The sequence below is a fragment of the Gossypium arboreum genome, chromosome 12 (genome assembly GCF_025698485.1).
Source record: "Gossypium arboreum isolate Shixiya-1 chromosome 12, ASM2569848v2, whole genome shotgun sequence".
In the NCBI taxonomy this organism is placed as follows: Eukaryota; Viridiplantae; Streptophyta; class Magnoliopsida; order Malvales; family Malvaceae; genus Gossypium; species Gossypium arboreum.
Window position 1 is genome coordinate 108,191,204 of NC_069081.1, and position 12,922 is coordinate 108,204,125.

Sequence of the window (12,922 nt, forward strand, 5' to 3'; positions counted from 1 at the left end):
TCAACAACTCAAATCATCATCACCATCTTAAATTCAAATTTTTCTGTAATATTCGACACTTTAAACTCTTGGAATCAAGAATTTTTTATTTTTTATTTTTTATATTAGGACTATCCGTCTATTTACCCAGAATACATAAAATTCATTTCCAAACTCAAGGATCGATTTACATACATATATCTCAATTTACCTTCTAACCGAATAACTTGTTCGATTAAAACATCTAATTCCATCTTAATGTCAAACAATATTAACCTTTCAAAACAGTTTCCTCTTCAAGTTGTTAGAACAACTCAAACACATAATCTTTCACAATTTCCGTAATATTCTAGTCAAAAAGCTTTACTAACGGCATTAGTTCAAACAAAACACCACATCTCGATTTATCTCATTGACCTTAATCAATATTACCTAATAAAAGGAAATTAATATAAAATTTAGCTTGGACAGTCACAATCCACACTTGTGAACTTATTCAATATAAATTTCATAAACTTTATTATATAATACCATAATGATAGGGGGTGAAGATTGTAAAGCCTAGACTTTTAGCTCTTATATATATATATATATATACATCTAACATATCATTTATCAACAACATAACATCATATAAATACCAAACAACATAGGCGTGCTCATCACAAGATAAACTTTTATTTCATTTCATACATCATCACATCCACATCATGAACTCTTTTTCATACATTTCCAAGTTTCAACTCATCATAAACACATTCTTACTCAGACACATTAGTGTCACTTTCAACACTTTCTGAAATAACTCGATTAAAAAGTATTTATGTCTATAAGTAAAATAAAAATTTGATCAGATTATACACATCACTTTATCACAGATTTATACGGCATGTATCTCTAAACACTTTACACATCTCATTTGATCCGAGAATTGGCTAAACCGAAGCTTTGATACCAATAAATGTAACACCCCCTACCCGTATCTGTCGCCGGAATAGACTACGAGGCATTACCGAGAAGCACGGAACACTTACAGATAATTTAAATACATTTTCATAACAATTTGTTTCGATTTCATACTATTTCATATTTAAGCTTTATTCACTAAAGTATTTGAAATATCATCTTTATGCAAATAGCACACATGAGGTACATAATTCTATAATTATGAATGAACACATTTATCAAACATATTCTATGTTTTTATATATATCATAGTTTCATATTTCCATGTATCAATTACCATCACTTCCTCGTATTTTAGACAAATACGTGTAACAATTCATAAATATGCAATTCATTAACTCTTCCTACCAATTACGATTTAAATTGCCAAATCACTTATTGAGCCCAATTTCAATGTTCACTAAAATTTATCATATAAATTTTGATGTATGTATTCACCAATAAATTCCATGTACAAATATCATCATCTTATATTTCCACATACATTTGCTTTCCACATTTATGAATTCAAATAGCGTATATAATACATACCAATGTATTTCAAGTACGTTTTCATGATATTTCATTTCGAACTCAGATTATTTCATACTAGAAGTTTTCTCATTAACTCATTTGGAGTACCAATTCATACGGATAATACACTTAAGGCGTAGAAATATATAATCACAAATGAATTCATCCATCAACCAAGTTTTATGCTCATGTCTCATCAACTCGTATTTCCTTATGTCACATAATTCCATGTAATACTTACCAAACTTCTTCAAATTAGTGAACATCTTACGGAATTGAATACTTCGTTTTTTTCAATGCTATAGTTCAACTATAGTCTTACATATCTTTACATAATAATGCCATAGCCCAGCTATGGTCTTACATGTAATCACATATCTCACTCATGTCATATCCCAGATATGGTCTTATACAGTAGCATTTATCACAACGATGCTATATCCCAGATATGGTCTTATACAGAAATCACTTGTCACTTGTCACTTGTCACTTGTAGCCAAAGCTACCACTATTCACTGATCAGGTAGCTGGTGCTACCACTTTTCATCGATCGTGGCCGAGCTACCACTTTCATCGATCGGTGGCCGGCTACCAATTTTCACCGATCGTAGTAAGGCTACCACTTTTCATCGATCGTAGCGAAGCTACCACTTTTCACTGATCAGGTAGCTGAAGTTACCACTTTTCAGTTGTCATTTGCCATTTGCCATTGATCAGATAAGTGTAGCCGAAGCTATCACTTATCACTTTCACTTGTCCTTAATCGATAAGTGTAGCCAAGTTATTACTTATCACTTTCATTTGTCCTTGATCAGATAAGTGTAGCCGAAGCTATCACTTATCACTTGTTTCCATGGTCCAACCATGGTCTTTTCCTTCAATTCATCTCTCAATTTGATCATTTATTCAATTTTCATGCTTTTACATTATTCACAATTTTATCATCAATACATATGAAATAACTCATCATAAAATTCATAAAATTAACAAATAATCACTAAAATTTAGCCATATAAACTCACAAGTTCAATTTTTTTGTATTATAACGATAATCATAATTTCATAGTAAATAATCCAAATAAAACATTATATCATTTCTAATCCAACACTCATCGATTATAACCGGGCATGTGATCAATTTATACACGAGTCATTCATATATATGTATATTTTTCCTCCTCCTCCTCTCCATCCACATCCTTAGTATAAACAACACACTTGTAGGTAACATTATCCATAATTTTCATTATCTACTTATGTGAATATTCAAGCTATCCATCTGTGTCATAGTCACTAAATTATTTTTATCTTGAGCTATAGGACTCCAAATTAAGATCCGCTAATTTTCTCTGAAACTAAACTCATATACCTTCTTACCATAAAAATTTCATGATTTTTGGTTAGGCCAATTAATACAGTTTATTCATTGAAGTCTCCCCTGTTCTGCTGTCCGACAGTTCCGACCCTTCTTCACTAAAAATTAGTTATATTCTTTTACAGGATTCGAATGATGTCCTTATTTGTTTCTCTTGAAAATAGACTCATTCAGGATTCTAAACATATAAATTTAAGCCCCTAATTATTTTTATACATTTTATTATGATTTTCCAAAGTCAAAACAGGGGAACTCGAAATCATTCTGACCTTGTCTCACAAAAGTTATTGTATCTGATGATTTACAATTCCATTGCTTACATAATTTCTTTTATAAGAAACTAGACTCAATAAGCTTTAATTTCATATTTTATTCATCCTCTAATTCGATTTCTATAATTTTTAGTGATTTTTCAAAGTTAGACTACTGCTGCTGTCTAAAACAGTTTTAGTGCAAAATGTTTATTTCCATTTTGCCCCAAATTTCACAATTCATACAATACAGTCTTTGTTCAATTAACCCCTCAATTAAGATAATTTTCTGAATTAACACTTTTTCTAGACATTATAAGTTATTTCATAACTATTGTAATTCATAATTTCCATATGAAACTTTAACTTCAAACTCTTTTACAATTAGGTCCCAAATATTCACTTTCTATTCAATTCTTTCAATAAAATCAGCATATAAATAATTTAAAGCTCTAATTCCATGCCAAATCATCATATACTTCCAGCACATATTCATAACAACTTTCAATTTCTTTCATAGAATCAAAAACTAATGAATTCAACAAGTGGACCTAGTTGTAAAAGTCACAAAAACATAAAAATTTCAAGGAGAAAGCAAGAATTAAACTTACATGAAGCTAGAGTATGAAAACCAGCTTGAACCCTCCTCCATGGCTGTTTTTTAGCTGATGAATATGAAGAGAAATGAAGAGAATTCTAGATATTCCAATTTAGTCCCATTTTTATTTAGCCAATATTGGCAATTTTCCTATTTTACCCTTATTTCATCCATTTCCTGATTTTTCTCAGCTATTGCCACCCAAAATATCTCCTTTAGGACTATTTTCACTTTAGGTCCTTCCTCATTTGACAATTGAGCTATTTAATCCTTCTAGCAACTTTTACACCCTTTTCAATTTAGTCCTTTTTATTTAATTAACCACCCAAACGTAAAAATTTTCTGACTTAATTTTTAATACTACCTCACCAACACTCCATAAATATTTCTAAAAATATTTATGGCTCGATTTATGAAGTTGAGGTCTCGATACCTCATTCTCGACCCAATTTACCTAATTAATTCTTTTAAATCACCAAATTCACTAATTCAAAAATGCTTTTATATTCGCATTTGACTCATAGGTATTAATTTACTAAATTTTCAACTCACCCGTCGGATTTAGTGATCTCAAATCTCTATTCCCGATACCACTGAAAATTAGGCTGTTACAAAAAAAATCCCGGTTGAATGGAAGGAAAATTCGATGGATCTCTGAAAAGGAATTGACGGTAAAAAGGATCTAGCCCGGACGGGTGATCCTATCCTGATATAGCCCTCCCAAGAATATGTGGAAAATGGATTTAGCTCGGACGGGTAATCCGAATTAGGGTCTCAATTTAGCTTTGGTGGTAATTCAGATCCAAGCTCATTAGAGTAATTGTCATTGCGGATTTAGCTTTGACTGGTAATCCAGACAATACTCTATGAGTTTATATTACAGGGAATTTAGCCTAGACTGCTAATCCCAGTGTAAGGATGAGGTTCGCAGGAGTGTGCTCTCTGATATGGAATGTGTAAGACCATGGTTGAAAGATACCAAGGCAACCTGATATGAAATGTGTAAGACCATGGTTGAAACATACCATGGCAACCTGATATGAAATGAGTAAGACCATGGTTGAAAGATACCATGGCAACATGACGGGAAAATGAATAAGACCATGGTTGAAGGATACCATGGCAACGTGATATGAAATGTGTAAGACCATGGTTGAAAGATACCATGGCAACGTGATATGAAATGAATAAGACCATGGAAGATACCATGGCAACGTGATATGAAATGAATAAGACCATGGTTGAAAGATACCATGGCAACCTGACATGAAATGAGTAAGACCATGGTTGAAAGATACCATGGCAACATGACAGGAAAATGAATAAGACCATGGTTGAAAGATACCATGGCAACATGACGGGAAAATGAATAAGACGATGGTTGAAAGATACCATGGCAACATGACAGAAAACGAGTAAAACCATAGTTGAAAGATACTATGACATCATGTAGAAGATAAATAAGATCGAGGAAGAGAAACGCCAAGATATCTATTGAACAATCGATATTCAGGTAATATGTATCAGATGGAATGGTTATATGAAATGGTTGTGTGAAATGTTTACATGAATTGGTCATATGGAAATATATGTACAAAATAGTTGTATGAAATAATTAATAAGATAGATAAATGAAATAAGTATAGGTACATGGAATTTAATTTATGTTAAGTTTAATATGAACGATTACGAAATAAATATATACAAGATATAAGGAAATGATGGTGCATGAAATATTGATATAACGAAATGAATGATATATACTTATGAAGAAATAGTAAGAGAATAATATATTTTGTGACATGTACATATATAATTATCTTTGATATGTTGATACAAGGAAATTATGTAAGTTGAGACTATTATTAAATTCAAGTGTGATATGTTGAGAAAATAGGTATATCAATGTTGAATTTATATGAAATATGTGCAAGTATACTAACAATGTTGTTGTTTGACGCTTAAAGAAGTGCCAAGCTATTGATTGAATGGTAACATGTTTAATTATAAGGAGCATTGAAATGGTAAGTACTTAGATGAAAATATAATTTAAGATTTTGCGAAATTTTTTTATGATCTCGATTTTATTCCAGTTGGTTTCTAATGTATGTTTTGGGCTTCGAGGGCCCAATAGAGAGATGTTATGATTATTTCAAAATATGAATAATAAATGACTCAAAATTATCTGAAAATGTTTAGTAAACTCCGGTAATGCCTCGTACCCTATTCCGGCAATGAATATGGGTAGTGGGTGTTACACACCAACCAATTCAAGACATTAAAACCAAGCCAAAACTAAGTCTTATGCATGACATAATATCACATATGTTCAAGTGTTCAAACTTACCAAATACACATATGTTCATATAGGCATATTTTACTAATTATGCTATCTCAAACTTAATCATCAATAGATCTATAAACTTTCCACCATTTAACCATTTCAAACACACACACATCAAACATGTTTAGGGCATATATTTATATATCAACATATACCAAACACAAGCCATACCAATAGCTAGTTACAACTAAATATTTATATGCCATCATTTGGCCAATTTAACCTATACATCTATTATATCCAAAAGAAATTTTTCTATTTATACCCAAATGAGCTGAAGGATAGTGTGGTGTTGTTCCGACCCGCGTCCAACAATACTATAAAACAGAGGAAATAAACAAGGTAGGCATTTAATGCTTAATAAATTCATATAACGGGAAATTATCTTACCATTCATTTTCATTAAAATAAACATATAATATGCATCCAAGCCTAAGACACACAACTTCATCAAACATGTTAGTCATTTACTTCACATAAATTTCAAGAATCGTGTATGAGCTCATCAATACAAAATTTCCATGCATTTCATGTATATAGAAGTAACAATTCAATTTGAACACATTTTTTTTCTCGTATCAGGGTTTTACCTGTTAAATCATTTAAAATATAGATGGATACACGAGTAGTACACATAAAGTATATGAATCTATAATCTGTCAATTCATATTCGGGAGTGCTTGTTAAAGCACATAATTGGGAAGCCTTCTCTCGAGCCATATAATAGGAAGCTCATATGAGCCATGTAACGGGAAGCTTATTCGGGTTGTATAACAGGAAGCTCATAAAAGTTATAATCAGGAAGCTCATGCAAGCCAATAACAGGTAGCTCCGAAAAACCATTAAACAGGAAGCTCTAGATAGCCATGTATCAGGAAGTTCAAGCGAGCCATATCGGGAAGCTCCAAAGAGCCTTTAATCGGGAAGCTCACGAAGAGCCATTTATCGAGACGCTCATAAGAGCTGCCACATGTCCACAACACATGCAGGATCACAATTGATCGGGATTCTCTGAAGAGTTATTAATGGGAATCTCGCAAGAACTATATAACGGAAAGCTCAAGAGGGCTAAGAACGGGACGCTCTTTTGAGCTGTGGTGTCCGCAACATATGCAGGACCAAAACCAATACGGAAATCCTATATCCATCGAATTTCATTTATATAATCGGGACTTGATATTTGTCAAGCATTGTCAGATATAATATTAATTTTCATATTCATTTCAAAAATAAAATCACAAACACATTCAATTCAAGCATATAAATTTACACAATGTAGTTACACAAACTTACCTCGATAATGTTCGTGAACTCGTATGCTACTAATCTGTTACTTTTTCTTTACCTCGATCTAGCTCCATATTTGATCTATCCGGATCTATACAGAGTAAATTTAGCTCAATTTAATACAATTCATATTCAATTCAATTCACATCCCAGGAAAAATTACCATTTTGCCCCTATACTTTTAATTAATGACGATTTCATCCCTATGCTTGGAAAAGAAAATTCATGCAATTTAATTCTTATTCCAAGCCTAACCGATTTTTACAGATAACATTTGCAGCCCATGAAATTCATAAAATTTAGAATGTTTTCATGAATTTTAAATCTTTACAATTTAGTCCTAAATCACAATTTCATGAAAATTCACTTTACTAAAGTTGTTTATCTATCAACAACCTTTCATGTTCTACCATAAATTTCATAATTTATGCATATTCATCCACGGAAAAACCCTTTAACTTTAATAAATTTGCAAATTAATCATCGAGATTGCTAAATTAAGCTATTACGATCTCGAAAATATAAAAATTATTAAAAACAGGACTTGAATACTTACCTATGTAGTCCAAATAAGTTTTCTATTTCTTCAATTCTCCATGGCTAGGGTTTCCATATTTTATTTGGGAAAGATGATGATAAAATGATGATATTTTCTTTATTTTATTATTTATCATCTTTATTTTTCATCTTTCCAATTTTATCCTTTTCTTTTTCTAATTTTCCAAGGATGAATCATCAAACTTATCTACTAACTCCTCTTAATAGTCTATTTGTCATATAAAGACCTCCAATTTTAAATTCCATAGCTATTTAATCCTTTTAGCTATTAGAATTTAACTTTGCATTTTATGCAATTTGGTCCTTTTTATCAATTAATCATGTAATTGGTAAAATTTTCTTAACAAAATTTTTATACGATATTCCTATTATACGGTAGACCATAAAAAAATTTTAAATTAATTTTTCTTACGGACTCGGATTTGTGGTCCCAAGACCACTATTCCAATTTTACTAAAAACGGGTTGTTACATCCCCTTCTCAAAATTCCAACAGAATTAAATTTTCACCAACTTTTTCTTTTTTCCTCTGTTCTTTGGACAATATTTTCATCCTTGCGTTGTTGATTCTTTTTTCTTTCTTGTATCGAATCATCCCTCATTCAATCATTTTCTATCAAAGGTTAGATTGTCGTCAATAGAATCCATAATATTTGCAAAGGTTGGTAGATACACTTCATTTCAATGATTAGATCTCGTATTTTCGTAATATCATTATCCCATGTTAATCTTTCTGCTCGATTAGTCAATCTTTTTGAATCTTTTCAAAATCTTGATATCAATTGTTAATTCATGTGTATTTGTCACTGAAGGATCGGATCTAGGTGAATCAGGTCAGAATTGATCGTGAGAAGTGTCGATCAGATCTAACAAAACCTTCTACACTAAAAATCTGAGAGAGTTTCTTAATAATTTTCTCTGGTAGAACAAAGATCCTACGCAAAAAATTATGGATGTTGAAAATAATAAATTGCAGTAGTCGCAACTATTGAAAAAATCCGGTTTGAAATTGGTTTTCTTGCACAACGAAAAATTAAAAATTTGAAAACTGACCTGGTTTGTGACATTTATAGCAATAAACCTTAGACCGAAATCATACCTATGTTTTCGGATAAGCGGATCCTTGATGTTTTCCGACTTTCAACCAAACGATATTCTCCTCTATTCTCTTAGCACAAATTACTTCAAGTGTAGGCTTGAACCAATTGAATCAAAACAAATAACTAGAAAAAGTTTTCTCTCATTTTAGGGTGAAAACAGAAATTTTCTCTTTTTTTTTTATAGAAATTGGTAGAATTGTTATTTAGGAAAAATATATTTAATAGTTGAGAATTATTTCTCTCTATTTTTTGGTAAAATAACAATATCTCAAAAATTATGTAAATAGCTCTATAAGTGCCATCTATTTATAGGAGGATCAAGTAAACTATAACACCCCCTAACCATAAACCGTCGCTAGAACAGGGTTACGAGACATTACCAAACTTATCGGACAATTTACAAATAATTCTTAAATTAATAACAAACATATTATAATAAAATCATAAATTCATATAAAACTTTTGCTAATTGACTTCATTTAAGAAAAAAAACTTAATATAACCCCTTTATAAACATTTAACCTTCCCTGCAATTTCAAATCACAACCAATTCGAAACCAATAGCACAATCCATACAATTTCATATTCAAATACACCTAAACATAACTTAAACATCAACTTAGTAATTTACTAAATAAACATTTGCATATATTGTTTAATTTAATAAACTTCATTCACTCTATTTCAACTTGTTACCAACTATACCAAATATGTTATGACAATTCTATTTCCATTTCATTAAACCAAGTATCAAAATATCATTTTAGTATCAATTTCAACCAAAAGCATAAGACATTTTCAAATGACCAATATAACACCCTAGTACATGCCACTTTACCAAAAGAAAAATTACATCACCAAATTTGGTGCTGGACTCAGGATCGCTCAAAATGCTGAATCGAGACCTTAATTTCCATTAACCTGCGCACAGAAACAACTGTACGCTGAGTATTTCATACTCAATGGTATCGCTATTGTGACAGCCCGATTTTTACCCTAGTCGGAACTGTAGCACCCCAAACCCGGCCCAGAAGTTATGGCCGGATCCGGCATGCCACATCGAAGCATTCAAAACATTTTATATTGTTGAACCAGAAAAAATTACTTAGTGTTTTAAAAGATAATTTCATTATAGGTTAAAGTGAATGGAAGTCATGCACCGTAGGAAACCGAAAAAGGTGGTGAGTCCATCTGATTGCTTAAGTACCAAGCTCCCTTCGGATCCAATCCTAGACATGCATACCGCCATTGCCACACCTTAACGTCATGGATATTTCTAGGAAACCGATTTTGATTAAGTCATTTTTAGGAAAAGTGATTAATTTTGGAAAATACTTTCATTGCGGAAGCTTTGCTTGTCGTCGTATTATTTTGAAATCAATTGTTGTTTTTGAAAACGCGCCCTAAAGTTATCCAATTTCAACAGTTAAAATAAGTAATACCTATCTTAGTAATACATATTAAACACCATCAAAAATAAATAAGCGGCTTTATTACATTTAAAAGCCCAAAACCTCAAACGTAATAAAAGGATGTCCAGTTCACCAGGAGAAAATCAAACTTTCAGAACGGGTGGCCACTCCGAATTCCCTCACAGCTCCAAGCCCACTATGGTTGGGGATTACCTGCGTGGATGAAAATAAAAGGCGTGAGTTTGGGGAAACTCAGTGTGTAAAATAACCCAACCATAGCCTATATCAGCTCAACCCACAGAAACATAATAAGTTGGCCTTAGCCCAGAACAGAATTCAGAATAAAGCCATAGGCCCATAACAGAACAGAACAGATATTACATGTTTATGCAGAAACCCAACCATATCCAACCGTATACACCCGTACCAACCTTACACCGTGTGGAGAGACAACTCGACCCACCCAACCGCTACACACCACGAATTTGCAGCATGGCTGCGAGCGAATAATGTGACAGAGTCACCAGATATGATAATCGTGGCGAGCCACCGTATCAGATATATGTGGCGAGCCACCAGATCGAATATTTGTGGCATAGCCACCGAACGCTTCCTCCATAATATAACCCATGTCCCCATGCAACAGATATATAATCATGGCATACATCATACGTAATCGATCATCATGCTTTTCACCAAAATTAACCCTAGGGGTATAACGGTAATTTTGCACCTAGGGGTATAATAGTAATTTTCCATACATAGGGGTATTATAGTAATTTAGCTACTTTTAGGGTTTTCATGCATATCCTAACTATTTACGTACTATCAGAACACTTACCGAGCATACTTACCGAATTGGGCCCGTTGGCCCATGAACCCGATTTTTGGCCCATTAAGCCCAAATTATCAAAATGTACGAAATTGCGCGTACTGCAGTTTATTACTTTAGATTACCAAATATACAAACCCAACTATCTTACAAGCATTCGCACATCATAAATTCCCAAAATACCGACTTTTCGGCATTTCGACTTTTCGCTTTTGCCAATCTAGTCTATGAGAGGTGTCGAGTTACACACTGCTTGCTGACGATATCTTGTGAGATCCACACACAAACCGCCTACAATTGGATTACTAACACGTTAATCTAACTATTCGAATACGAACTACGTATTAATCCCTTACAATATTCGGCCAACCACACCTACAGATCATAGTAAGCTTATAAGAAATCAATAAGCAACTCATTAACAAATTTTTGTCAATGTTTACCACATAATCATAATTTCACTGCAAGCTGTCTTCCTGAGTAACAGTCACTAAATTATTTATAACTGGAGCTACGAAACTCCAAATCAGGTGCCGTTAATTTTCCATGAAAATAGACTCATATATCTTTTATCCATAAAATTTTCAGAATTTTTGGTATGGCCAATCAATACCAGATTTTTCTTAAAGTTTCCCATGTTTCACTATTTGACTAATCTGACCACTCTTCATTACGAATCAAATTTCTCATTGTACAGAATTCAAAATATGTTCTCATTTATTTCATTAGAGACTAGACTCAATAAGCTTTAATTACATAACTTATTCAGCTTCTAATTCTTCTCCCACAATTTATGGTGATTTTCCAAAGTCACGTTACTGCTGCTGTCCCAAGCAGATTTATTACCAAATCACTCTTTCACACATACCTTGCATGCATGTTATTTAAACATGTATATCACCAATCAATCATCACATATCTATGATTTTACTTAAGTATAATCTCCATTTCATCATTTTAAAGCACAACATGCTAGCCGATTTTTCCCTTTAGCATCTAAGGCACATGCATGCTCATTTGTTTGGCTCAACTTCACATATCTTCCATTTTTCATCAAAAGAACATGAAACAACAACCATTTCTTTCATTTTAATTCATGACCAAATGCTCGCAACACAACCAAAAATCAAAATATACTTCAAGAGTTAAGGTAGAATCAAGAAGAACTCATGAACCTCAAAATAGAAACAAGGTACCAAGAACTTACCTTCAATTTTCCTCCTCCTAATGACCGAATACTCAAGAGCTTTCTCCTCTCCTTTCTCTTCTCTAACTTTCAGCTATGATGAACAAAGATGGACAAAACTTTGTTCTTTTCACCCCTTTTTCTTTTAATAAAACTTCATATTTCATCCATTTAATTCTTTAATACAAAAGACATGAAATTCTTATCATGAAACATTTACCTAACCCATTATCATGAAACATTTACCTAACCCATTATCATGGAACATTTACCTAACCTATTATCAATTTGTATCAATTTGTACCATAAATTATGGATATCAAGTGCACATTTTGTCTACAACAACATGATGGCTGGCCACTTCATGTAAAATGGGAGGTTTGTCATGCAAATCCTCCTATTTTGCACTCTTATTTATTTGGCCACTTCAATTTAGCCTATAGCATTTTCAAACATTTTCACATAGGTCCTATTTCATAATTTCACTCACAAATGACAAAATTAAAGCATGAAATTTTGCCA

At 32.4% G+C, this 12,922-nt stretch overlaps 1 long non-coding RNA gene across 1 annotated transcript; it reads right to left on the bottom strand.

Annotated features, from left to right (window-relative positions):
* Nucleotides 1-10,351: 10,351 nt before the first annotated feature.
* Nucleotides 10,352-12,598, bottom strand: LOC128285210 (uncharacterized). Its single transcript, XR_008275657.1, has 2 exons — nt 12,422-12,598; nt 10,352-10,595 (listed from the first exon to the last, which is right to left on the bottom strand). It is a non-coding gene; the product is annotated as an uncharacterized LOC128285210 (long non-coding RNA).
* Nucleotides 12,599-12,922: the final 324 nt, after the last annotated feature.